The sequence below is a fragment of the Mesocricetus auratus genome, unplaced genomic scaffold (assembly GCF_017639785.1).
Source record: "Mesocricetus auratus isolate SY011 unplaced genomic scaffold, BCM_Maur_2.0 Super-Scaffold_100014, whole genome shotgun sequence".
Taxonomy (NCBI): Eukaryota; Metazoa; Chordata; class Mammalia; order Rodentia; family Cricetidae; genus Mesocricetus; species Mesocricetus auratus.
In genome coordinates, this window is record NW_024429197.1 from 5795267 (window position 1) to 5818590 (window position 23324).

General features: G+C 53.9%; 1 protein-coding gene across 13 annotated transcripts in view; it reads right to left on the bottom strand.

Annotated features, from left to right (window-relative positions):
- LOC101827955 (RAP1 GTPase activating protein) overlaps nt 1–23324 on the bottom strand; it is a 61462-nt gene that overhangs the window by 35350 nt on the left and 2788 nt on the right. For 3 of the 13 annotated variants that reach the window (XM_040756310.1, XM_040756316.1, XM_040756314.1), the window contains exon 1: nt 9249–9272. The exons of 2 other annotated variants lie outside the window; for them this stretch is intronic. The gene's annotated coding sequence lies outside the window, so the exon portion shown is untranslated. Of the gene's footprint in view, nt 1–9248; nt 9285–10901; nt 10924–23324 lie in introns of those variants that run through there. 8 more of the 13 variants (XR_005881174.1, XR_005881173.1, XM_040756309.1 and 5 more) reach the window with 8 other exon arrangements.

Below are 23324 nucleotides of genomic sequence, written 5' to 3' on the forward strand. Positions count from 1 at the left end.
TGAGCCTCTGAGAATGGACGGGGTCCAGGGCTATGCACTGAGTTTTAGTCCTCATGCAGGTGCATGGAAGGTTCCACATGTGTCCTGCCAGAGTAATAGTACGCCAGCTTTGACATTAGGCAGAATCAAGGTTCAACCTCTGTGTGTCTTGAAGCTTTGAGACAAGACTGACCCAGGAAAAGGCTCAGCAGATTGGCAAGGCCTATGCTGAGAGTGTTTGGAACAAGTAGAGCTTATCACAGCCACAGAAGACAAACGTGGGTTTGGAACTGCAGATATATATGCAGAAAAGTTAACAGATCCACAAGAAATTGCAGATTTCTTCTTTCCTTTTCTGTTTTTGTTTTGTTGTTTGTTTTCTGAGACAGAGTTTCTCTATATAGCCCAGGCTGTCCTGGAACTGTAGACCAGGCTAACCTCAAACTCAGAGATTCTCCTGCCTCTGCCTCTGCCTCCTGAGTGCTGGGAGTAAAGGCATGTGCCACTAACACCCAGAGAAATTACAGATTCTTCCACTGCAAATAAAAAGGATATGAAGGAAGCATTTGGCTAATATTTGATATGAAAGAAAAAAATAAAGACCAAGGGAAGCTAAGCAGTTTTTCAGACTGTACCTAGCTCCTTTGCCTTCTCCAGTCACCTGGAGAGGGAGAAGCTGACCCAGGCAGACCGAATCCCAGAGCCAGGAAAGAAGAGCCAGGCACTTGCCTCCCTGGCCCGCCACGCTCTTTCCCCCGAGGGTTGAGGAAGGACACTGGTGTCACACCAGTATCTAAGAAGCCAACACTGCCTATCTCATTTGTAAATGCAAACACAGGCTCTGTGCCCAGCTGCTACCAGCTGCAGGCTTGTCCTATTCTACCCCAGTGCCATCCCAGAGACCGTCTGGTCACCTGGCAGGTGGGTACTGGCTGACCCAGCACCCTCCCTGAGCTCTGAATAACTGTGTCAGTCAACTTGTTTGTGGAAGATTTTGGCCTTGAAAGTCACCTGTCCCCATCTCAGGGAGAATGGCAGAGCAGCTCCACCTGCGCGTGCCAGAGTCAGAGGGTGGGGGCTGCGAACAGAGCTGGAGATCTGAGGAGTTCAGTTCCTGGATGTGTCAAGGTCTGTGTGTGTCGCCTGTGCTTCTGAGCCTCAGTTTCCTTCGCTGTGCAGTGACAGGGGGCGGGGGCGGCAGCTCCAACCCAAAGGCTCATGGGAAAGTGTTCTGGTAGTCAAACACCTCACGCACAGGGACTGGGCTCCAAAAGCCAGGCTGGTTGCCGTGGGTGTGTCTGTCCCTTCTGAGTGCTGGGTTCCCGGCAGCAGAGCAAGGGTGGGGGGTTTGCAGCACTGGGTGGGAAGTGGCTGGGTGTGCGTGACAGGAAGTCGAGGTGGCAGAGAAAGCTCTTGTGTCTGGGCTGTGCGTGGGCTTGCGTGCCGGTGTGCTTGGGTGGGATCGTGCCTCCCACGTGCCTAATGGCTTCACTCTGCGTGAGAATGAAGACATGCCGCCTCACGTGGCCCCCATCTCCCCTTCAGTCTGGTCCTCCCTCCCCAGCCCCTGCAGCTCCCGAGTCCCTGGGACGCTTTACAACTCCAAGTCTTTGCACACGCCCTGTCCCCACCCTCCCCATAGTGTCTCTGGTGTTCTACTCTTCTTCAGCCTCTCCTGGAGTCCCTACCAAACCATGAGAGGTGCACCACTGACCAGTATGCCTCGAAAGCCTGGGCCAGGCCCGTAGAACCCTGTTTCCGGGATTTACTCAGCGCACAGTATGACCCACTGGACACCCAGCTTGTTTGGTTACGGCCCTGCTGCTCAGTGAAGGGTATATTCGTGTGATCCTATGTTGGCCACACAGCTGTCTACTAGACCAGCCTGTGAGGGTGAACCTGGAGCTGATTAGGCACAGGAGCACCTCTGTAAGAGACCTCAAGGAACCTCTGGTCTCATGGACAGCTGCTGTGGAAGGCAGAGGACTGTCACCAGGCTGGCTGAGGTAGGAGACAGGAACACAAAATCTCTTGTTTCCCACTCCTAAAACACAGCCTCAGCTGCCTGGACCACCCTTTCCACAACAGACTTACCCATCAGTCCCTGGGGCCACCCCAGTATCCTCCCAAGGTGGGCTTCTTTTGTAAGTCACACGACGCATTTGAAATCACTTCATTGGTCCCTTAGCTTATCTTGCGTCTGTTCTCCCAACTGGAAGGAAGCTGTGGAAGGCCAGGGACCTCATTCGTCTGGCTCCCTGCAACCTGTAGCTCAGAACAACTGGGCCAGGACATGAGCCCAGAAAGTATTTGCTAAATAAACAAATGGCTAATAAAAAGCCTTACAGGGCCAGACATGGTGGCCCACGCCTTTAATCTCAGCACTTGGGAGACAGAGGCAGGAGAATCTCTGTGAGTTTGAAGCCAGTCTGGTCTAGATAGAGTCCTAGGACAGACAGGACTAAATAAATAAATAAATAAAAAGGGGGGAACAAAAGAAAAGAAAGCCTTGAAGGACACCTCCAGAGTCCCCACAGGAGGTCAGACACATGGCCTGGTAGGAAACTCTGGTGCTCTCAGTGGCCAGGCATGGTCCAGGCTCTGTGCCCAGCACATGCCATATGCTCGCCCCCACCATGATCTGCTAGAACGTTCTCTTGCACAGGGCCCACTCCCAGCAGACCCAATCCCTGTCTCCCCACCCCTCTGTCTCACACAGGCACAATGCCAGCAGCACGTTCCTGTGTTGGGCCACCAGGCAGCACGTTCCTGTGTTGGGCCACCAGGCAGCACGTTCCTGTGTTGGGCCACCAGGCAGCACGTTCCTGTGTTGGGCCCCTTGAGTAAGATGGCCAGTGCTAATAGTCCAGTTGATAGAATCTAGCGTCACGGTGCGTGCCTGTGGGAACTGTTTCGAATGGGTGGGAAGAGCCGCATGCTGTGGGTGGCTGGTATCCCAGACTGCATAAGCAGAGAAAGCAGCTGGCAGCAGGCATTCACGGCTCTGTTTCCTGATGGTGGATGGGATTTGACCATCTGCCTCAAGCTCCTGCCGCCTTGCTGTCCCTGCCATGACGGTCTGTACTTTTAGTATGGCCTCACCCTTTTCCTCTTAGCTGAGAAACCCCCAGAGGCCTCTTTGCTGTCTCCACTGCACGCCACCCTGTCCCCTGGTTTACACATGCTCTCCGAGGGTTTCTCGTATTAATATGTGAATTGAACTGTTTTGGACAATAATCTTGCGTAAGACCCTATGCCCCGAGATACCAAGACAGCATCCTCCTAAACCATCCACTCGCCCAGCTGCAGGCACATGACTCTTACTCTCTGTGGACCAATGAGCCTTTTCTTTCAGTGCAAATGCTCACAGAGGCAGGAAACATCCCTGAGACCCACAGTGACGTAATCTCTAAGAAGATTTAATGACACGGTATGGATAATGGAAGGCCCAAGGGTGGCCCAGTAGGTAGGGAAAGGCCACACAGTAAGTACGTGGAAGCCAGAGGAACCTGGATCCGCCCAACTGCAGGGTTTGCATCTTTCCTGAAAGAGGGGGAAGACTTAATGTCAGCAGGATGTAGAGCAGGAACAGCCAGGAACCTTGAACCAGAACCCCAGCTTCATGGTGGGTGCCGTTGTGTATGGGGTTCGTGCTGAGCACTTCCCTAGGCCATACTGAGAAATCACTGGAAAGGCTCTCACTCTTCTCCTGAACCTACAGAGAAGCATCCTAGTGGAGGGCTTCCCTAAGCCCCTATCCAGGGGTTGTCCTATTATACAGAATGACAGGAGGGGCCAAGGAAAGCAGCTGCAGCTTCAAGGCAGCTGTAACTAAGCTGGAGGATGAGCTCCTTTCTCTCACTGAAAGGCTGTGTGTGCATTGGGGTGGAGGGCTCAGAACACACACAGGCTCAGCTACAGAGAAGACCCTCTGGCACCCATGTAAACGGCTTAACCACGCAAGGGACCACTTCAAGGGCAGGGAGCCGCTGCCTATCACTGGAAATGTGTAAGAAGGTATGGTAGGAGGGTTGGCAATATGGCTCAACAGCTAAGGGTGCTTGCAGCCAAGCATGAAAACCAGAGTTCCCTCTCTAGGACCCATCTGGTGGGAGAAGAGAACTGAAAGCTGCCCTCCAATGGGGGATGTCTTTCTGTGTGCTGTGAATATATGTTTCTCTTATTGGTTGATGAATAAAGCTGTTTTGGCCAATGGACAGGTAGGATTTAGCCAGGTGGGAAATCCAAACAGGAATAGAGAAAGTTAGTAGGCAGAGTCAGGGAGATGCCATGGAGCTGACAGGGAAGGGTAGGACTCCCAAGCATTCTCTGGTAAGCCAAGACCACATGGAGACACATAGATTAATAGAAATGGGTTAATGATTAAGAGAGATCTAGCCAATAAGAACCCTTAGCCATCAGCCAAACAGTTTATAATCAATATAAGCCTCTGTGTGTTTATTTGGGAACTGGGCAGGACAGAAACTTCCGTCCACAGTCCTCAATTTCCACAAGCCTGCTGTGGCACCTCACATACCCTCACACACAAATAAATAAATAAATGTGATAAAAATTAAGAGGGGGTGATGGTTTAAATAAGGCACAAGGGGCTCAAGAGGTCCATGAAGTCACTGAAAGTAGGGGTATGTTTTTCTCACAAGCCCCCCAAAAGCTCCTAACACTCTAAGGGGTTACGAGCGAATGGAGCAGTTCCTTGCCAAGGGGAGGGCCGTGAGAGACACTTCAAAGCCTCTCCCACCTCCAGAGGCTCCAGGAGGCCTGCAATCTCCGAGGCTCTGTGAAGGCAGGCACCTGTAACTCAGCGCTTCCACGGGTTAGTGGCTGACGTACCTAAACTCCCATCTTAGAACCCACTCAGTTCGAGCCTCTCCCAACCCAGACCCCACCTCTGGCCTCATAGCTCCTCACTACTGACAGGACACACTGAGCTCACTCCTGCCTCAGGCCTTTGCCCCTGTGGTTCTTTGGATACTCCAGCTCCTCTCACGGTCGACTCCACCCATCCTCAAGAGTCTAAACACTAGATCTCCTAAACACCTTTCAGGACGTTTTCTCCCTGCCTCAGCTTCCTCCTGGCCAGGAACAATGCATGGCTCATGGAGTCATGAGATGAAGCATTTCGTCTACCTGTGTGAAGGGCAGTGGCACGGCCCCAAGCTTCCTCCTTCACCTGTAAGCCTGCTTCAGACTTCAGCGCTAGGATCAGAGTTGGGTTTCTGTCTCCGGACAGCCCTCTTCCCTGTTCATTTCTCAAACGAGAATACCAAGGCCCCAAGAAGCACAGCCAGCTCTGGCCAAGCAGAGTTGTCTTAGGAGAAGGACCAGCCTGTCTCATGGTTCACTGACCCCAGCACCTGGACCCTGCCGGCACACGGTAGGGGTAGGTGCCTAGTGGTTGCTGCAAACCCCTGCACATAGTAGGTGTTCAATGGTTGCCGCTGATTCTCAATTCTTGGAAAATTGTCCTCACAGAGTAGGTACACCATAATTGCTTGAGGCCACGTGAATACATGGGAAATAATCACAGCCCTACTCAGCGGTTCTGCCTGCATACCTCAGATGAGATCAGCCACCTCTGCCCATGCAGGTCTAGGAACTTAGGTCCCTCTCAGAAGTGGCTGCTGGGATGTCCTTGCCCCTGTGCCCATGGGATTCTTCCCTCTAGCTGAGCTGGAAGAGACCGCACTGCCTCTGACCAGACCAGCCTTGGTGTTTGCCCTGGAAGGTCCCTCCCTGCCCAGAGCTGGGAGCAGGTGTGGGTTCAGGAGGCAGCTGTTGGCTCCCGGCCTGGCCTCTGCCAGCTGCCCACCGGGGGCCTGCCCACCAGATGCATAATAGATGAGGTGGCCCAGCGGGCTGTACCTGCTTGGCATTTCAGCGCTCCTAATGAGGCCAGCCTGTGCCTCCTGCGGCAGGGCCAGGCCCCAAGAGCTCTATCTAGCTGTATGATGGCTGAGGGGAGCACCTGAGGACAGGGGCTACCACCTCAGCCCACCTCGAAACCGCTGCATCTGGAAGGCTGGTGTGACTGACGGGCCCCATTCATCAGTCACTGACTTCCTGGGCTGGGCCAGCTAGTTGCCCTCTGAGTCTGTTTCCTGGTCTGTGAAATGGGAATGGAAGTCTACTCCATAATAAAAGCCAGCACAGGGCCTGGCACTGGCACACTGTTGAGGGGAAACTTTCTTTCTTTCTTTCTTTCTTTCTTTCTTTCTTTCTTTCTTTCTTTCTTTCTTTCTTTCTTTCTTTTTGGAGACAGGGTTTCTCTATAGCTTTGGAGCCTGTCCTGAAACTCACTCTATAGACCAGGACAGCCTTGAACACACAGAGATCTGTCTGCCTCTGCCTCCCAAGTGCTGGGGTAAAGGCGTGTCCACCACCACCTGTCTTGAGGGGACACATCTTTGTGGCAAGTGAGTCCTCCTGATGGGACACTCAGCACTGACTCCCATTTTGGGGGTGTTTGGGGCCACTGGCCTCTCTCTACCCTTCCCACAGCAAGACTCCTGTTTCCATAGTTTCCCCGCCCGACCACCATCCCCACTCCAGCACAAGAGGGAGCTGGATTCAAGTCCAGCCCCCACCAACTGCATGACCATTACCATACTCCTCTGGCTAAACTGCATGACTGTGACCATATTCCGGTTAAACTGTGACCTTGAAATAGAGGTCTACACTCAGGCCTGACGTCATGACCGGCTGAGGCCATCAGAATGATCAGCACCCTGTCTGTCTGGGTCTGCCTCTGCCTCCAAGGCTCCTAGATTTTAACTGCTTTCCTCACAGTTCTTCCCAGAAGCCCCTGCCGTGAGCAAGTCAACCAGCTGCCCTCATATCTTTTATCCTCCTGCCCCTGCCTGGACCCACCTTAAATGCCCAGCCCCTACACCAGGTTAGCTGGGTCCTTCGGGCTGTAGAAACAGAGTCACAGCTCCATTCCATGATAGCCACCCGGGCACTTGGCTGGGGGTGGTAGCTCTGCAGGGGACAGAGTCCTGTTGATCTGGGCCTCACACAGGTACAGGAAGTCAGGCCCTGGAGGATCTTCAGCACAGCCCACCTGGAGGAGTACAGAGCCTGCCGCCTCACACTCCAGAGTCACATGGACGCATCCAAGGCCGCAGACATTGCCCTGTAGAAACTTCCAACTCAACAAATGTGGGTTGAGCATCAAGTGGTCCTGAGAGGGGACTGACCTGCTCAAGGTCCCTAACTAGAACACGGCAGAGGCGGATTCCACCCACACGTGCCAGCCTTCCCTCCGATGCTCTTTCTGCTAAGCAGGGAACAATCAGTAACGCGTGTGAGATAAACAGGGGGACGGGCGTTCCAGGGAGAGGAAAGCGTGACGTGGGATCAGAAAAGTGCCCCCTCCCCCGACACCCAGCAGCTGGGGAAGGTGACTGGAGGAAGCATGTGGGGATGGCAGGGGAGACGCATGAGTGAAACACCACGGTGGTTCGAGTCAAGTGTCCCTGTTGGTCAGACACAGGCCATGTGAGAAAAAACTCCTGCTAGAGACGAGGGCAGAGGCAGCTCACAGGTGTCAGATCATGATGTGTGGAGAAGACTGCCACTCGCTAGGCTAGGACAGCGTTGGGGGGGATGGGGGGTGTTGAGGCACGCCCACACTTAGCACCTTGGACAGCAGCTCACACAAATGATGGGATGGAGCAAGGAATTGTGGGTAACAGGTCATTCTGAGGTTTGTTTGTTTGGTTTTGGTTTTTCAAGACAGGGTTTCTCTGTATTGGAACTCGCTTTGTAGATCAGGTTGGCCTCGAACTCACAGAGATCTGCCTGCCTCTGCCTCCCGAGTGCTGGGATTAAAGATGTGCGCCACCAACGCCCGGTTATTCTGAGGCTTTAAGATCCTCAAATCCTGGAGAAGGTCACAGCCAGACATCTGGCCAGTTACTCTCAGCCACGGGACCCAGTCTCTAGCTCTTGTTCAGAGTGCTGTCTGTGACAGCCTTGTATTCCTGCCCCCATTAGACTCTCTGAGGCCTGGAGATCTCTGCTCAGAGCTGGCGTTCCCATCAGCGTTCTGCATCAGGTCAAAGTTCAAATCCCAACTCTGTGTAACCTTGGGCAAGTCACTTGCCCACTGTCTGTCTCACATGTGTAGAATCAGAGAGAACAGACCCGATCAGAGGTGCGGTCAGGATGACTGAGTGAATGCATACTGGGTGCCTACCAGTCACAGAAGATACCTGACACATGGCAGTTATTGACGCCTGAAGCCTTGCTAGGGCGCCGTCCTCCTCGCCCCTGTTCGTCTCCCTACTCTATGCCTGCTCTGGGCACAGCACACCGATTGGACTCAGCATGGCATCAGGAGGAAAGCTCAGAAAAGGAGAGTCACCGGCCCCAGCCGCACAGTTAGCAATGAAGGGAAGTGAGAAAGAGGCCCAGAGCTCAGCCCGGGGCCTCCTGGGACCATGGGGTCTGGTTAGAAATCTTACAGCAACCGGATCACCGTGGGTGTGCAGACCCCAGGAAGCCCCAGCAGGGGCAGGAACCTACAACGGGGGCTGGAGCCACGGGGGGGGGGCTCCCTCTGGAGGTGAGGCAACAGCAGGAACAGCTGGCAGGTCCACATGATGCTGGTGGCAGGGAAGCCAGGAGGTGCCCGCCTGTGGGGCATCAGGTGCCCAGTTCTGTGAGAATCCCAAGGTGACGCCACACCTCCACCCACTGCCTGGCACTTCTTGGTGTTGGGGAAGCTGCAGATGCCACCTCCTCCAAAGAGAGGGAGGCCTCAGACACAGAAACAGCTCTGGAGCGGGGTATGAATGGGACTAGAGGATTTGGGGGTCAGTAAGAAGGCAGGCCACCACCTGTGCGGCCGGGAGCCACACCAGGGCAAGGATTGGAGAATGGGAGAGCAAGGAAAGATCTGGATGAGGGCTTCTCATCTGCCAACCCAGGTTTGCACGCCTGCGTTCCCCAACCTCACATTACTAAACAGGCATCTACATCCCCATTTCTCAGATGGGAAAACTGAGGTTTAGAGAGGAGGCAAAGCACTGGTGATCACCCAGCCAGAATGAGCTAAGATCGAATTCCAAGCTTCAGAAAGAAATATGGTGGGAGAAAATATGGGTCCTGGGAGGAGCGGTCTCCCATGCCCTTCCCAGAAAGGCTGATAGGTCTGATTTGTCATTATAGAGGGTAGGAATGGTTTAGGGGTGCCCCCAAGGAGCAGTCAAGGCAGCCAGATGCTCCTGAGGGCCCCTAGTACTCACCACACACTCTGATGAGGGGAGAAGGATTTGTCCACCCTGAAACACAGCAAGCAGGCAGCCCATGAGCCTCATCCATCATGGCTCTGCGGGGCCGTTCCATCCTGCCCCCTGGTGGCCTGAGGAGGCATTGCTGCTAAAGGTACCCGATGCCCTCAAAAATCCCATGGGTGACCAGGCCCTAAGGTTAGTTTAGACACCTGGGAAGGCGGTCTGGGCCTATGCAAATAAGGACCAGAATCAGGATTGGCATCTGAGGCTCAGGGAAGCAGGGAATAAAAAGTGTCGGCAGGGGTGGAGTCAGAGATAGTTCAGAGCCAAGCAGAGTAGGACAGTATGACTTCAGGTTAGGGTCAGAGCAAGGCTATAAGAGTATGCACAAGCCAGGAGGTGAGTGTGAGTCGTGTCTATGACTTATGGCAGAATCAGATGCCTCTCCAAGTCCCACAGCCTTGTCCTAGCTCATATCCCCCAGGGGACCTGGGCAAGCCTCCCCACACCCCAACGCACGCTCTTGCCTGAGTGCATGGCCCCCCCTGCATTCCCCAAGCCCTGTAGACCCAGCCTGGGGGAGAGTGGGGAGGCAGGGCCTTCCCCAGCTTCTCACCCCACTGTTCTCCCAGAGGGCACCTTGTGGGGGGGAGCACTGGGGCTCCACCCTCCTTCCTAGTGGGGTTCCATGGGACTGGGCAGCTGTTGGGAAAACAAACAGCTCTTGCCTCCTGCCTGAGGTGGGAGCAGAGAGGACAGAAGGCTGGGGTTTGGGGTGCAAAGTGGTGAGAGAGAGGAGGCCAGGGCTTACTCAGGGTCACAAAGCAGACCTTGTCCTCACCTGGGCTGCCCCCGGATGTCGTGACCAGGAAACCCCACCCAACCCAAGCTCCTCGCTTTCCTCCACAGCCAGGGCCTCACCCCCAAAAGGCGCTCCGGTCTGCCCACCCTGTCCCTCTGCAGGAAGGAGGTCCTCTCAGAAGCTGAGCACCCGGGAAGAGGTCGCCTTGGACAGGACTTCACTACACACAGCTAGCTCATAGAGCTCTGACTGTACCCCCACGGAACCACAAAATGCGAGCCATCTCCCTCTGGCTCGACAAATCTCTGCTACTGGCAACAATCCCACCTCACCTCTGCATCCCTCGGGTGGGTGCTTAGGGTCAAGGAGGTGACACACCCTAAGACGGACCATCTACTACTCTGACCCCAGCCCTAGCCCCCAGGTTAAGCAGGAAGCACGTAGGGTGGCTGGCTCCCACCGGGTGAGGCCGTCAGAGTGGGAGGGGGCTACTGATGGCTCCTAGGGACCAACTTCCAAGACCTCAGTAGAGAGACAGCAGAGGCAAAGTGGAGTCCCTGCAGGGCCTTCTGAGACTGTCTACCCCACCCACACACCTCACCTACCCAGTTGGAACACACACACACACACACACACACACACACACACACACACACACACATCCGGGCATCTTCCACACTCTCACATGCATGTTCATAGACACTGCAATCCACACTTACTCTCACCCCCACACGTGCACGTGAGCACCCAACAGAGCATGCATCTCGCTCACGACTTGGATGGAAGCTCGCCTCAGCCTCCGCACCCCTCCGCACCCGGGGCCACCGCACCCAAGCAAGACCCGCACAGCGCAGAGCACCTACCCTCCATAGGCGCCAAAGGTGAAGCTGCGCTTCCGGCTCATGGTGTCCTAGCCACCGCCTGTAGCCTGCCTGCCCAGAGCGGGGTCACCTTGGCAACGCCGCCCCGGCCGGGACCGTGTGCCCCCGGCCGCCCGCCAGCTGAGGCCCAGGCGCAGAAAGGGCCGCTTGTTCGCTCCGGACTGCGGGGCTTTCCGAGAACGCCACCCCCATCCATACAGCCACCTCCAATCCTCCCCAGGGAGAAGCGCCAAGGGTGTCCCACTGGGAAAGTTGGGTCAGCCTAGCCTCTGGGGCGATGAGAAGCTGGATTGATGTGGAGACAGCCGGTATACAGTCCATAACCCTCAGGGCTGATGTCCTGCAGCCCTTCTGCAGATCGGAAAATGAGGGACGTTCCTGTTGTCCCAGTTGAAGCCCCCTCAGGACTCTCAGCATGATCCCTCAGCAAAGAGAGGGGAGGTTTGGAAATACACCCAGTCCAGGATCCCTCATGCATCCACCTTTGGAGATGAACAGGGTTGAATCCTGAAGTCCCATCATACGTCAACAGACGTGGTAGCTCTCTTCACTCTGACACTCCTCTAGACGCCAGCTGGCAGTGGGACTCACACCCTGTTCTCCTGTTCTCCGCACTCACTGTCCCACCCAATGCCACACTCCCCCATCCCTGTCCAGGGAGGCCCCGGGAGCCCTGAGTGTTCCTACGGAGCTTGAGGGGTCTTCAGGGACTGAGGCTGTAAGAGAAGGGGACACTGGCCACCGAAGGCACACGGCCAGGTGGCAAGGGTCCTCAGGGCACTTTTGTAACTGAGCTAGGGCGGGGCTAGCTCCTTCGTCTCTTGGGAAATGCCGGTTATAACTGACAAGGGTCTAGACTGCAGCTTGCTTCATCCAGACAGGGCTGGGCCGGGCCGGGCTGGGCAGGGCCGGGCAGGGCCCACAGCAGCTGCTGAGATGACTGCTCCAGCTCTGTCCCTTTGCTCCAGGCTCAGATGAGTGCAAGAGCCCCGAGGAGGGGCCTGAAGGGTTCAGAGCTCGTTTGCCTTGGTTTTCAGCTTTGGGGGAGGGTCTGGCTCCCTCCTGGCCCTCTTGGCAGGGCGCTCAGAGTTGGGTTGTGGGTTGAGGAGACTGCACTGGACCCCAGCAGCCTGAAGTGGGAGCCCTTGAGTGGGGCAGTGTTAAGAGCACACTCTGTATGGGGGAGGCCAGCTGGGGCTGGATAGTGGGGAGGGCTGAGTCTGGGAGCGCCAGAGCCATCCATTTCGATGAGAGCACCCCCCCCCCCCGCCTACTTTCTGTGGAGGAGTAGGGGTTTCCAGGGAGGAGTTGGATGGAAACAGGAGCCTGGATCCAGCCTGGGCAGTATGTGTGTGTTGGGGGCTGCCTTGCCCTCTGCTCGCCAGGACTCCAGCCTTCACGGATTGAATTTACCCCTGCAGCATGAGCCTCAGCCTTCCTAGGCTACCGAAGGGGCCCATTTCTGAGTGGGTCCTGAATGCCCAGTTGGCAGGGTGGCCAAGGAGCCGCCAACATGCCAAGTTTCCCAGCTGGGCCTGGCCCCAGGGAGGCCCCCCTGATGCTGAGACAGAAGGCCCTTGAGATGGGCCGTGGGGCTGCAGGGTTCCCACCAAGCACAAAGGACCCAGTGTGGGATTCGGCCTCTGAGCTCTGCCCAACTGCAGCTGCCTGGCTGGCAAGAGAGGGGGTGGGATGGCCAGTGAGGTCATGTTCTCTCAGCCACAGATGTGGAGGGCACTCCATGGCCAGCCCCTGGCCCCCCAGGCCAGCAGCCACTGAATGAACCCTCTTAGACTTCCAGACTGCCTACGAGAATTCACTGTCTATGTCACAGCGTGGGTACTGAAGTTGAAGGGCCAAGGACAAGGAATGGGAGGCCTGCATCCTGTGGGCTCTCCTAGGGTTTCAACCAAGCTTTCTCATCAGTCAGCTGTGTAACCTAGGGCAAGGTGCTTAACCTTTCTGTGCCTCAGTTTTTTTTCATCTGCAAAGTGGGGCCGGGAGTGAAGGTGTTAATTATTCAAATGGTTTGACTGCACATTAATTAAACTGCCAATCATAAAGCCCTGGGGATCCCGCCTGGTACAGTGTGTGTGTGTGTGTGTGTGTGTGTGTGTGTGTGTGTGTGTGTGTGTGTTAAACAAAACCTTCACTGCAGCATGATTTGGAGGAGGCTTAGTTAGATGAATTTGCGTCATTCTACAAGAATAGCAAAGAATTACTAGTAAACTAACTAACTGGCCATCCAGATGGAGATCAGGGCCACACAGCTATGAGAAAGAACTGGCCAGGTGGGCGGTGCACGCCTGTACTCCCAGCACTCACTCGGGAGGCATAGGGAGGTGGATCTCTGAGTTCAAAGTCAGCCAACACTACATAATGAGACCCTGTCTCAAGAGATAGATAATAGATAGGTAGGTGGATGGATGGATGGATAGATGGATAGATAGATAGATAGATAGATAGATAGATAGATAGATGATAGATAGACTAGATCTCAGGTGTGGCAGTGCACACTTCCATGTGACTCAAAAAAAGGCAGGTGGGGCTGGGTGTAGCTGGAGAAAGTGCTCAGTGGTTAGAGCACTGGCTGATTTTGCAGAGGACCTTGATTCTGCTCCCTGCATCCACATGGTGGCTCACAACCATCCGTAACTCTAGTTCCAGGGGATACAGGTCCTTGTTTGGCCTCCTCAGGTATTATCAGGCTGCATATGTTACACATACATACATACATACATACATACATACATACATGCATACGTGCAGGCAAAATACTCATACATAAAGTAAAACCTAAACTTTAAAATAGTGTTGATGAAAGAGGGAGGCAAATCTGTGTGAGCACACAGAACAGACTCTAAGACAGACACATAGACAGTGCGACAAGGGACCCAGATAAACCACCAAGGACCACTGTACAGGGAGTGGCGCTTGCAGGCTGGCACTGAGGGGGTGACGGCTGCACTTGCAGGGGTCCCCTTTCCTCAGTCTCCCACCTAGAAGAGGAGGCTACAGGCTGAGGGTAGCACTCAGTCGGCAGAGGGCCCACCTAGCATGCATGAAAACCTGGGTTCACTCTCCTGCACAAAACAAAACCAGGCATCGGGCCCACATGTGGTGGCATACGCCTTTAATCCCAGCACTCGAGAGGCAGAGGCAGGTGGATCTCTGGGAGTTCTAGGCCAGCCTGGTCTATATGGCCAATTTCAGGCCAGCCAGCACTACATAGTGAAACCCTGTCTCAATAAACAAACAAACAGTACAGCCAGGTATGGTGGCACACACCTCTAATCTCAGAGGATCAGAAATTCCTATCTCAGAACAAAAACGGAGCCGGGCTGGTCTCCGGGGTCAGCTTCTTCTGGGAAGAAAGCTCCTCCTCTAGGCCTCCTGGGTATGTTCCTAAGTTAACAGAACACATGTCAAATCTGGTGAAGACGAGAAGGTGCAGGGGTGGAGAGTAGTTCCTTTCCCAAGCTCACCTCAGGCTGAACTCTGCGTTTCCTGCCCACCTGCCCTTAGCACTGCTCTGCCAGCCCTCAGCAGGGAACCAGAGAACAGAGTGAAGGACAAGCCCTGGGAAGATCCCAGACTGGACTCCATGTGCTACTCGTGGGCTCTCGCCAGAGTCCCCAACCACCAACTTCCCTCTTAAATTATTCCCATGCATGGATCTGCTCAGGGCCTCCTGGGCAGGAGACATGGCATGCCTGGGCTCCCTGCCCTGGTCTTGGCAGCTCCCGGGTGGCTTGGCTGGAATCTGTTTCCTCCCAGAGCTCAGGTTTGCTCATGTGTTAATCAATCTCCCTCACTCATGCACACTGATCTCTTTCTCACCGGGCAAAGCCTAGAAAGAATTTCACCAGCTGCAGAAGCACCCCCATCCTTCTAGCCCAGTTACATCCACCCAGTCCCAGGAGCAATGTCGGGGCCGGGGTGTCCCCTGGGGAAGCACCCTCCCCAAGCAGCTGCAGGTGATGCCTCTGCTGTCTGTTCTGGTGCCGGGTATTGACATAATGAACTCCCTCGAGGACCTGAATACACAAGGCTTCCCCGGTCCACATGCACACATACAGATGTCTAACTTGTGCCTAGGCAATACGTGTAACCAGCTCACATGAAAGTCAGCCCCCACGCTGTCAGCTCACATGCACACACACGTGCAAAGGTCAGATGAAGTTTATTCACCTGAGTCACAAATCGAAGTGTGCACGCCCACAAGATCTGTTTGTGCACAGAAATCATACCTTCTAACTGGTTGTCTCACATTCATACAGTGTGCATACAGATATGTACACACACGCATGGCCATCTTACATGGTACCCAGCAAACTGTTGGGGAAAATGAGAAAAAGGAAATGGCCTTTTGTGAGTCAGAGATGTGTGCAGCCAACCATGGCATCCCTGAGGAGAGCACAAGGCCACTGTCCTGTGGTACAGCAGGGACCCAGTTAGCCTCCCTATTTTAATATCTCTGCTAAGTGTATGGCCTCTCCTGTCCATTTTCAGGGCAGTTGGCTAAATTTCAGGCAGGTACTTAGAGCACCTACAAGGGCAGCAGGCTGACTGAGCCCTCTTCCCTGGGTCAGGAGACCTGGCTCTAGCCCCCAGGTCTGTGAGTCACTTGCTATTACCCAGGACGAGCCCCTTCCTATTCTGGCCTCTGCTGGCTCATCTCTGAGATGAGGGAGGAGTCCACTAACAATCCCTCAAAAACATCCCCATCCACACAGTCGGCCAGATTGGGACCCGGCGAGCCTCAGCAGAGCCACAAAACTCCCACCTTGGCTGTGGTTCTCAATGAGAACAGCTCCGCCCCCGGGACGCATTAGGGAAATACGGGAAGGTGGTTTTTAATTTAGCAATTACTGAGAGTCACCATAGTCATTCAGAGGATGGCAGCCCCAAGAGCTATTCAGGGAGAGTCCCACTCAAGGCAGACTCCTGCACACACACACTGCCCTGCCTTGCGTGTGGGCACAGCCTGGTAAGCCAGCCGAGCCCCTAAGTGCTTCATACACCAGTATCGATCTGTGCTTTTGTTCCCCCTTGAGGTGGGGGGGCTGGACAGAATCCATGACCTTGAGTAAGCCAGGCAACTGGTCTACCACTGAGCTACAGCCCCAACCCCATGAGTATCTTTTTGATGTGGCTTTAATCCATAATGAAATTTTCTGAGGCTCAATTATTGGAGCCAACCAGAGCTGGAGGTCAGGTGCAGTAGTAAGATTTTCCACTGTTAAATGGGAAAGTGTCTCTGTCATAAACACCAAGGGTTTGGTTTCTTCTGTGACTCTTGCAGTGTGGTCATGCCAGGGCATTCACCCAGACAAGTGGAGCACTGTTTTGTTCCCTTATGGGTGACATGTCATTGACTTCTGAAATGAGCTGAGCAGGTAGGCTTATTGTCTAGGAGTGTTAAATCTGGAAATGAAGACTGAATGTTCTCTGAACGCAGCTTGGGAGTCAGAGGCGGTCCCTGGCGCCCTCTTCTGGCCGCTGGTGGAACTGCAGGCCAGAGCAGACGCCTCTCCAGGACCAGGGACAGCACCCCAGTCCCAGCCACAGCCCCCAACCCCCAGAGGCTCTCCCCGGAAGGGTGGAGACCCTGAGCCCTCAGAGAAAGAGCCCCAGGCCCCGCTGTGACACACTCCCTCCCTCCTCCCCTGATGTGAAGGCGGTCCCACAGCCTGTCCTTGCCCTGCCCTCTAGGCTGCGCCTTCCAGGCCACAATGGCACACCTGCATGCCACAATGGCGGCACCTGCTTCGCCGCCTACCATGTTCCTTCCACCCTTCATTCCTCTGAGAGGATTGCTGAGCTGCACCTACGCAGCCTGCGGCCTCTGTGATACCCACAACAGCCCCAGGAGCTAGATCGTGCAAAAATTGTGTATCTGCCATAACTGATGGGAAACTGAGGCTGGCGATGGCTCCTCGGGTGCCCCTCCAGACTTCAGTCCCCATCATTGATGCTCCAGCCCAGAAAAGCAGTAGCTACCCACTACTGAGGCTGTGTGCCAAGCATCTCTCCTGCCATCGCCTAAATTAGGTCAGATTGCTGTCCCCATTCTGCAGGTTAGGAAACCCAGGTTCCTGGGGGCTGAAGGGCCTGCCCAAGAGTGGGCGTGGAAATGTCTGTAAGCACTCCCTGAGACATTCACGCTGCCTCCTAAGAAGAAAACAACTATTCTACTCTGGTTTTCACAGGCTGGAGTGGATGGAGCTCACAAGGAACACTGTCTCCCCGTTTGCTCAAGTTTTAGCATGCTGTAGATACCCTGCCTTCCAGACAATGGCTCTGTAAGCAGAGCCACATAGCCTGGGCCCAATGCCTGGACATGGGGCAGGGTAGAGTCCACTGCATGGGTAGGGACACAGACACAAGAGTCACACAGAGCAGGACCCCGCTCCCATGACTGGAGGCTGATGCTGAGCAGTAGGCAGCAGAGACAATGCCTTGTGCTCACAAAGGGTTTGCATGGGGTGGTTATTTATACCAATGGCAGCAAGTGCACCTGCTGTGTCCTGCCCCAGTTCTCACAAGAGGAGGCCAGGTACACCATGGGCACTCAAGAGGGTGCAAAAGCCAGTGTGTGGCTGACTGGGGACAGGAGAGAAGTAGACATCATGGGTGAGGCACAGAGTGGAGGGGTGCCCGCAGACCCCTCACCTCACTGACCCTCAGTCCCATGACACTAAGCACTTGACAGGCACCCAATGAACACATGAACAGCGTCCTAGGCCAGCTGCAGACAGACAGAAAGTCAGTTTTGTCCTTATAATACACATGGTCTAGTGTTGGCTTGAGCATGGAATGAGTCAGGTATAAACTTTCAAAGCCCGCAGCTGTTAACAGGTGAAGGCAACAACACTAACTGTACTTATTTATCTCAAAGGGTTGCTTTTAAAAACTCAAAAGTTCTCAGCCCTAACCCAGGAGACACCAATAAATAGGCACTCACAGTCAAGCATGGGATGTACACCTATAATTCCAGCACTTGAGGAGCTGAGGCAGGAGGATTATAAATTCTAGGCCAACCTAGGCTATGTAGCAAGAGCCTGTCTCAAAAACAAAACCAAAACAAATGTGTGGCTAGTGCATGTCACCTCAGCACTTGAGAAACCGAGACAGGAGAACTGCCATGAGTGTAAGGCCACCATAAACAACATAGTGAGACCCTTCAAAGCCAAAAGTCCCAGTAAGGAAAACTGAGATGGGTGTTCAATATGGTTAGTGGACACGTCCTGGTATAGCTATGAACTATCCCAGGAGACCTAGGTCCTGAGCCAAGCTCCACACTGACTCACAGAGAAACTTGGGAAGATCCCATCCCTTCTCTGGGCCCCTCTCTCTGTCTATAACGAGGGCTCTCTAAGGGCCCTTCTCACTCTGGTTGCCAAGGTAGTCCAGCCCCATGGGCATGGCAAGCAAAGACGCCTCTTGGGCAGCGGCAGAGGTGAAGCTCAGACTCCCAGACTCTCCTCTCAACCTGCAGAACCTACTCCTGAAGCCCCCAGTCCCACCTCCCGAAAGACGACCCCTGGGGCCTAGCACCCCAGACTAGAACGGGGCAGGGAGTGAGGGGTGCTCTCTGGTTATCAAGGCCCCTCTGTCCACAGGACCCTCTAGCCTGGAGCCCAAACCATCCTCAGCCTAAGCACTGCACAGAAGCCCATAGTGGGGTCCAGTCCCTCGTTTCACAGATGATGGTCTCCCTGAGCAGGACTGAGTCACGTCTGGGTGGCTCCCCGTGTCTTGGGGGGCAGTGTGTCTCCTGTGGCAGCTGCTGTTCCATCTCACGATGAAACTGAGTTCAGAGAGATGGGCCTCATTGGGTATGCACACGGCCTTGCTTCTGGGTCCATCCCTTTCCCTGAACACACTGGGCCACTCAAGGCATCCCGTGCTGTGGCTCTGTGACACATCTTGTGCTAGCACAGGGTTGGCTCTGAGAGGCCTACATGGGGACAGAGCAAGAATCAGGGAAGGTCTTTGGGTGGCCAGTGAGGCCCCCTTTCCTCCCTGTCATGAGACATCCACTTTCTCTGTGTTGGCATTGGCAGACTGATAAACAGAGCTGATGGGAAAAGCCAGTCCCCGTGGCCAGAGCTAACTTCCTAGAGCTGCTGGGGAACAGCCCACCCCTCTCAATGGCACCCTCTCGATCCCCATTCACTCTGTACACACAGTGGCTAATAGTGGTTAACCCAGCCCTAATTAAAACCTCAGCCCACCGAGTGACCTCTGGAGGCTCCTTAACCTCTCTGAGTCCCTTATAGCTGCTAGTAACAGTTGCTGAGAAGTCAATGGGATGAGGCCATGGAAAGTGCTAGCATGGAGCATGGAACTCAGCATACTGTAAGTGCTCAATTAATGCCCCTCCAGGCTTCTGCTGCTCAGCTCACATTCTGTGTATCCTTCCAGGATCACAAAGGTTGCCATGCAGTTCCCATTCTTCTGGTAAGGACTGCATAAGTTTGGGGGCAATGGCGCAGGAGCAAGTCCCAGGCTTCTTTATCCTTAGGGACCACAACTACTTAAACCTTTCCAACTGTAAGCTTGGTGACAGGGATGGGTGTGGCCTCAACCCTAAGTGCTCTGCCAAGATTTGTTCTCCAAGGTACTTAGAGCTCAGGGAGACAGATAACAAGGAGGGAGGCAGGTGTGAGCAGGAAAGGCCAAAAGTTCATTCACACCTAGCTGTAGCCCTGTGACTTCCTTAGCCTGCCACCAAGGCTGGCACAGAAGGCCTGCAGAAGTCTACCAGAGGACATGCGGTTTCTCTGATGATTTCCAAGGTCAGAGAAAGGGTGTCAGGGCAAAAGACTTGTCAACCCCCAACCTAGCCTCATCCCAGCACCCCCTGAGGTCAGTGGTTTGCCCCCCCACCCAAGCTCTGGTCCTAAGCAGCCAGGCAGAGGACACTACCAAGGTCACCCTCCATTAGCCACCTCCACCTGCCCCTGACTCAAGGAGGTGAACTTGGACAGGGGAATCGGTCTCTTAGAGATTCAAGTCAGATATGGGGAGGTGTAGGGCTGAAGCCCACAGTCTGACCTCCACTTTCCCCTCTGCAAGGGTGTGGCTCTTGCAGGCTTGAGGAGGTAGCTCACTGCACCCACTGTCCCCTCTGCACCTTGCCAACAGCTCCAGCTCCGAATTCCCAGGGGTGCCTGAGGAACAGGCAGTTACAGAAACACCTTGACTCCCTAAGAGAGCAACGCCCCCGGGGCTCACATAGCACAGCTCCTAGATCCAGGCAGCAGTCACAAGGCTTCTCCCATGCCACAGACCTACCAGCACGCTCAGAACCTACCTCACTGCCCCCAGACAACGAGACAAAGACAGGGGACAAGGTACCACCTTCTGTGTAGATGACAGCCTTGTTTCCTGTACTCTCAGCTACACGGTTCTCTGCAGGGCTGGTGTTCTGAGCCCCTTCACCTGCCCCAGGCAGGGAGACCTGCTGAGGTCCAGGGAGAAAGACACTGGGCAGCACCCACCCAGCGCAGCCAGACCCAGGACAGTGCCTGTATCAGGTTGCTTCTTCTTCCCTGGCTACTGAGTCTGGCCACACCATCAGAGGCTGGGTACAGAATGCCCAACAGGCTCCTTAGCGACTTTGGGGTGATGCAGGGTCCTCGGGCTGGCAGTCAAGCCATCAATAAAGCAGCCCACCTCGTCACCCTCCCCGAAGACAAAGTCCCCTACCTTTGGCCCTCAATGTAGCTGGTCACACCGCCAGGGCTGCCTTCACCCCTTCTCATCGTGCAACTCAGAATTCTGCTGATATAAAATCATCTACACTAGTACCTACTATGTGCCACGCCATGACCCCTCAAGAGGGAAGATTGCCCATTGCCAATTGCCTTGAAAATGTGATGTCATGGGAGAAAAAAAATCCTACTAGCCCCAAATACTAAAGGAAAGACTCTTTTTTTTTCTATAAAGTTTGTTGTGGATGTGGTGATACATGCCTGAAATACCTTGCACCTGGGAGGCAGAGAGAGGATTACTATGAGTTCAAGGCCAACCTGGGCTACATAGTGAGAACATGATACAAAAGAAAAAAAGAAAACAAAAGGGGGAGGGGGCTGGTGAGATGGTTCATCCAGTAAAGGCGCTTGCTGCTAAGCCTGATAGCCTGAGTTCGATTCCCGGGACCCACATGGTGGGCAGAGAGAACTGACTCCTGCAATGTGTCTTCTGCTCTCCATGTGTGTGCTACATCATGTCTATACACATACATGCATAAGCAAACTAATAAGCAAATGTCTTTTTAAGAAGGAAAGTGAGGAGAAGGCAGGAGAGACTTAGTATCTTCTAGGCAAATACTCTACCACTGAGCCTTCTTGTCTTTTTGTTGTTGTTGTTTTGTTTTATTTAGATTTTGAGAGACAGGATTTCTCTGTGTAGCTTTGGAGCATGTCCTGCCACTTGCTTTGTAGACCAGGCTGGCCTCGAACTCACAGAGATCCACCTGCCTCTGCCTCCCAAGTGCTGGGATTAAAGGCATGCACCATCACTGCCTGGCTTGCTTTTTATTTTGAGACAGTGTCCCAGGCTGCCCTTTAACTCATTTTGTACCTCAGACAGGTCTTGAACTTTCACTCCTCCTGCCCAGGCTCCTGAATAGCTAGGATTCTAGGCCCATGCCACTGGGTCCAGCATTTTTCATTATTTGTTGTTTTAGAAGTGGTCTCCATTTGTAGCCCAGACTGACTTTGAACTCAAGATCCTCCTGACTCTGCCTTCCTAATGTGCTCACTAACTAACCAGTTTGGATCAGATTTCAGAGTCTTGATAGTTCCTATCCTCTGTCTTTATTTTATTGGGGTTTTGTTTTTGGAGATGGTCTCTCTACATAGTTATGGTTGGCCTTGAACTTGTTATGTAGACCAGGTTGGCCTCAAACTCCCAGAGATCTACCTGTCTTGGTTTCCCAAGTGCTGGTATTAAAGCTATATACTACCATCTATGTTAATCTTTTTAATATTTAAAAAACAAAACGACCCACCGTCCCTGCTTTACAGATAAAGAAACAAGAGGCTCAGGAAGATGGAGGAAAATGTCCCAAACCATGCAACTGGTCAACAGAGAGTTAAAAACACAGACTTGGGGGCTGGAGAGCTGGCTCAGCAGTTAAGAGCACTGGCTGCTCTTCCAGAGGTCCTGAGTTCAATTCCCAGCAAGCACATGGTACCTCACAATCATCTATAATGGGATCTGATGCCCTCTTCCCAAATGTAATCTCTGTATGTAGATATAACACCATATACATAAAATAAATAAACCTAAAAAAAAAAAAACCAGACTCAGGTTCGCTCACCTTGACAGGAGGGTGGCCTCATGTTGGCATTGCAGCCAAGGCACTCTGAGCCTCAACCTCTTTGCAAGCAACAAGCATGGTAAAACATATGACAGCGACTGCCACTCCCAGCTCTCCCCAGTCCTCCCAGTCTGGGTGTTCTAGATGCCTGCTGAGCGGGTGGCAGGGCCTCTGCCCTGTGCTGGGACACAGTAGATAGACTGGATGTCTTGTTTTCTGCTTTGCAATGTAAAAGGATCGCAGTGGGATCCTCTCTGCTTGGGGTACCTCCCTATCAGTACCTTTCAGATTCCACTCCTTGCCTGTTTGCAGAATCACCTGCTTGCCAAATGTCAGTCTTCAGGAATAGAGCCTGTCTTGAAGGCTAAGAACATCCACACTGCAAGCAGACAAAACTGCAGCCTCCTGCCCTTGGATCCCCTCTTCCTTGGTCTGTTCCTGGGATTGCTACCTCTGAAATTCAAAGCCTATGGTGGCCTAGGCTAGACCTAGAGTTTCTAACCCATGGAAATGCCCAGCCAGGGCCCTCTCATGATCAAACTTCCCTCCTCATTGTTGAGGGGCTGCTTCTTCACACCTCTGACTTGCCTCACTACCCAGCTGGGCCAAGCTGCTTCCCAGAACCGGAGCTGGGTCCAGAGAGGGGCAATAATTTGCCTGGCTGCACACCCAGCTAGGGGAAGGGCCAAGCTTGGGCTGAAGATCCCCACTTGCAGCTGTCCGGGTTGGGGCCAAAATGAGCATGATGGAACCCACAGCCCCTTATTGCCCCTAACCTGGCATCTGCCCTACCAGGAGGCCTCACCTCAGCCTACCCAAACACCTTTCAGTGGTAGCTTCCCAGCGATGCCAACCTCTAAGAAGTGTGCCAGGGTGCCAGGGTGCCCGGGCTCAGCCTAGCAGTTCTCTGCCTTGGGGAAAGGTGACCAGAGATATCCAGGGACCCTGCTGCATTCACCCCAGCTGGCCCCATGCTCTGCGTGGGGAGGGGAGCAGTAGAAAAGAGAACATGTCCAGGCACTTGGCAAGGCAGCAGAAGAAAGGGAAGCAGGGGCTGTGGCTGTTCCAAG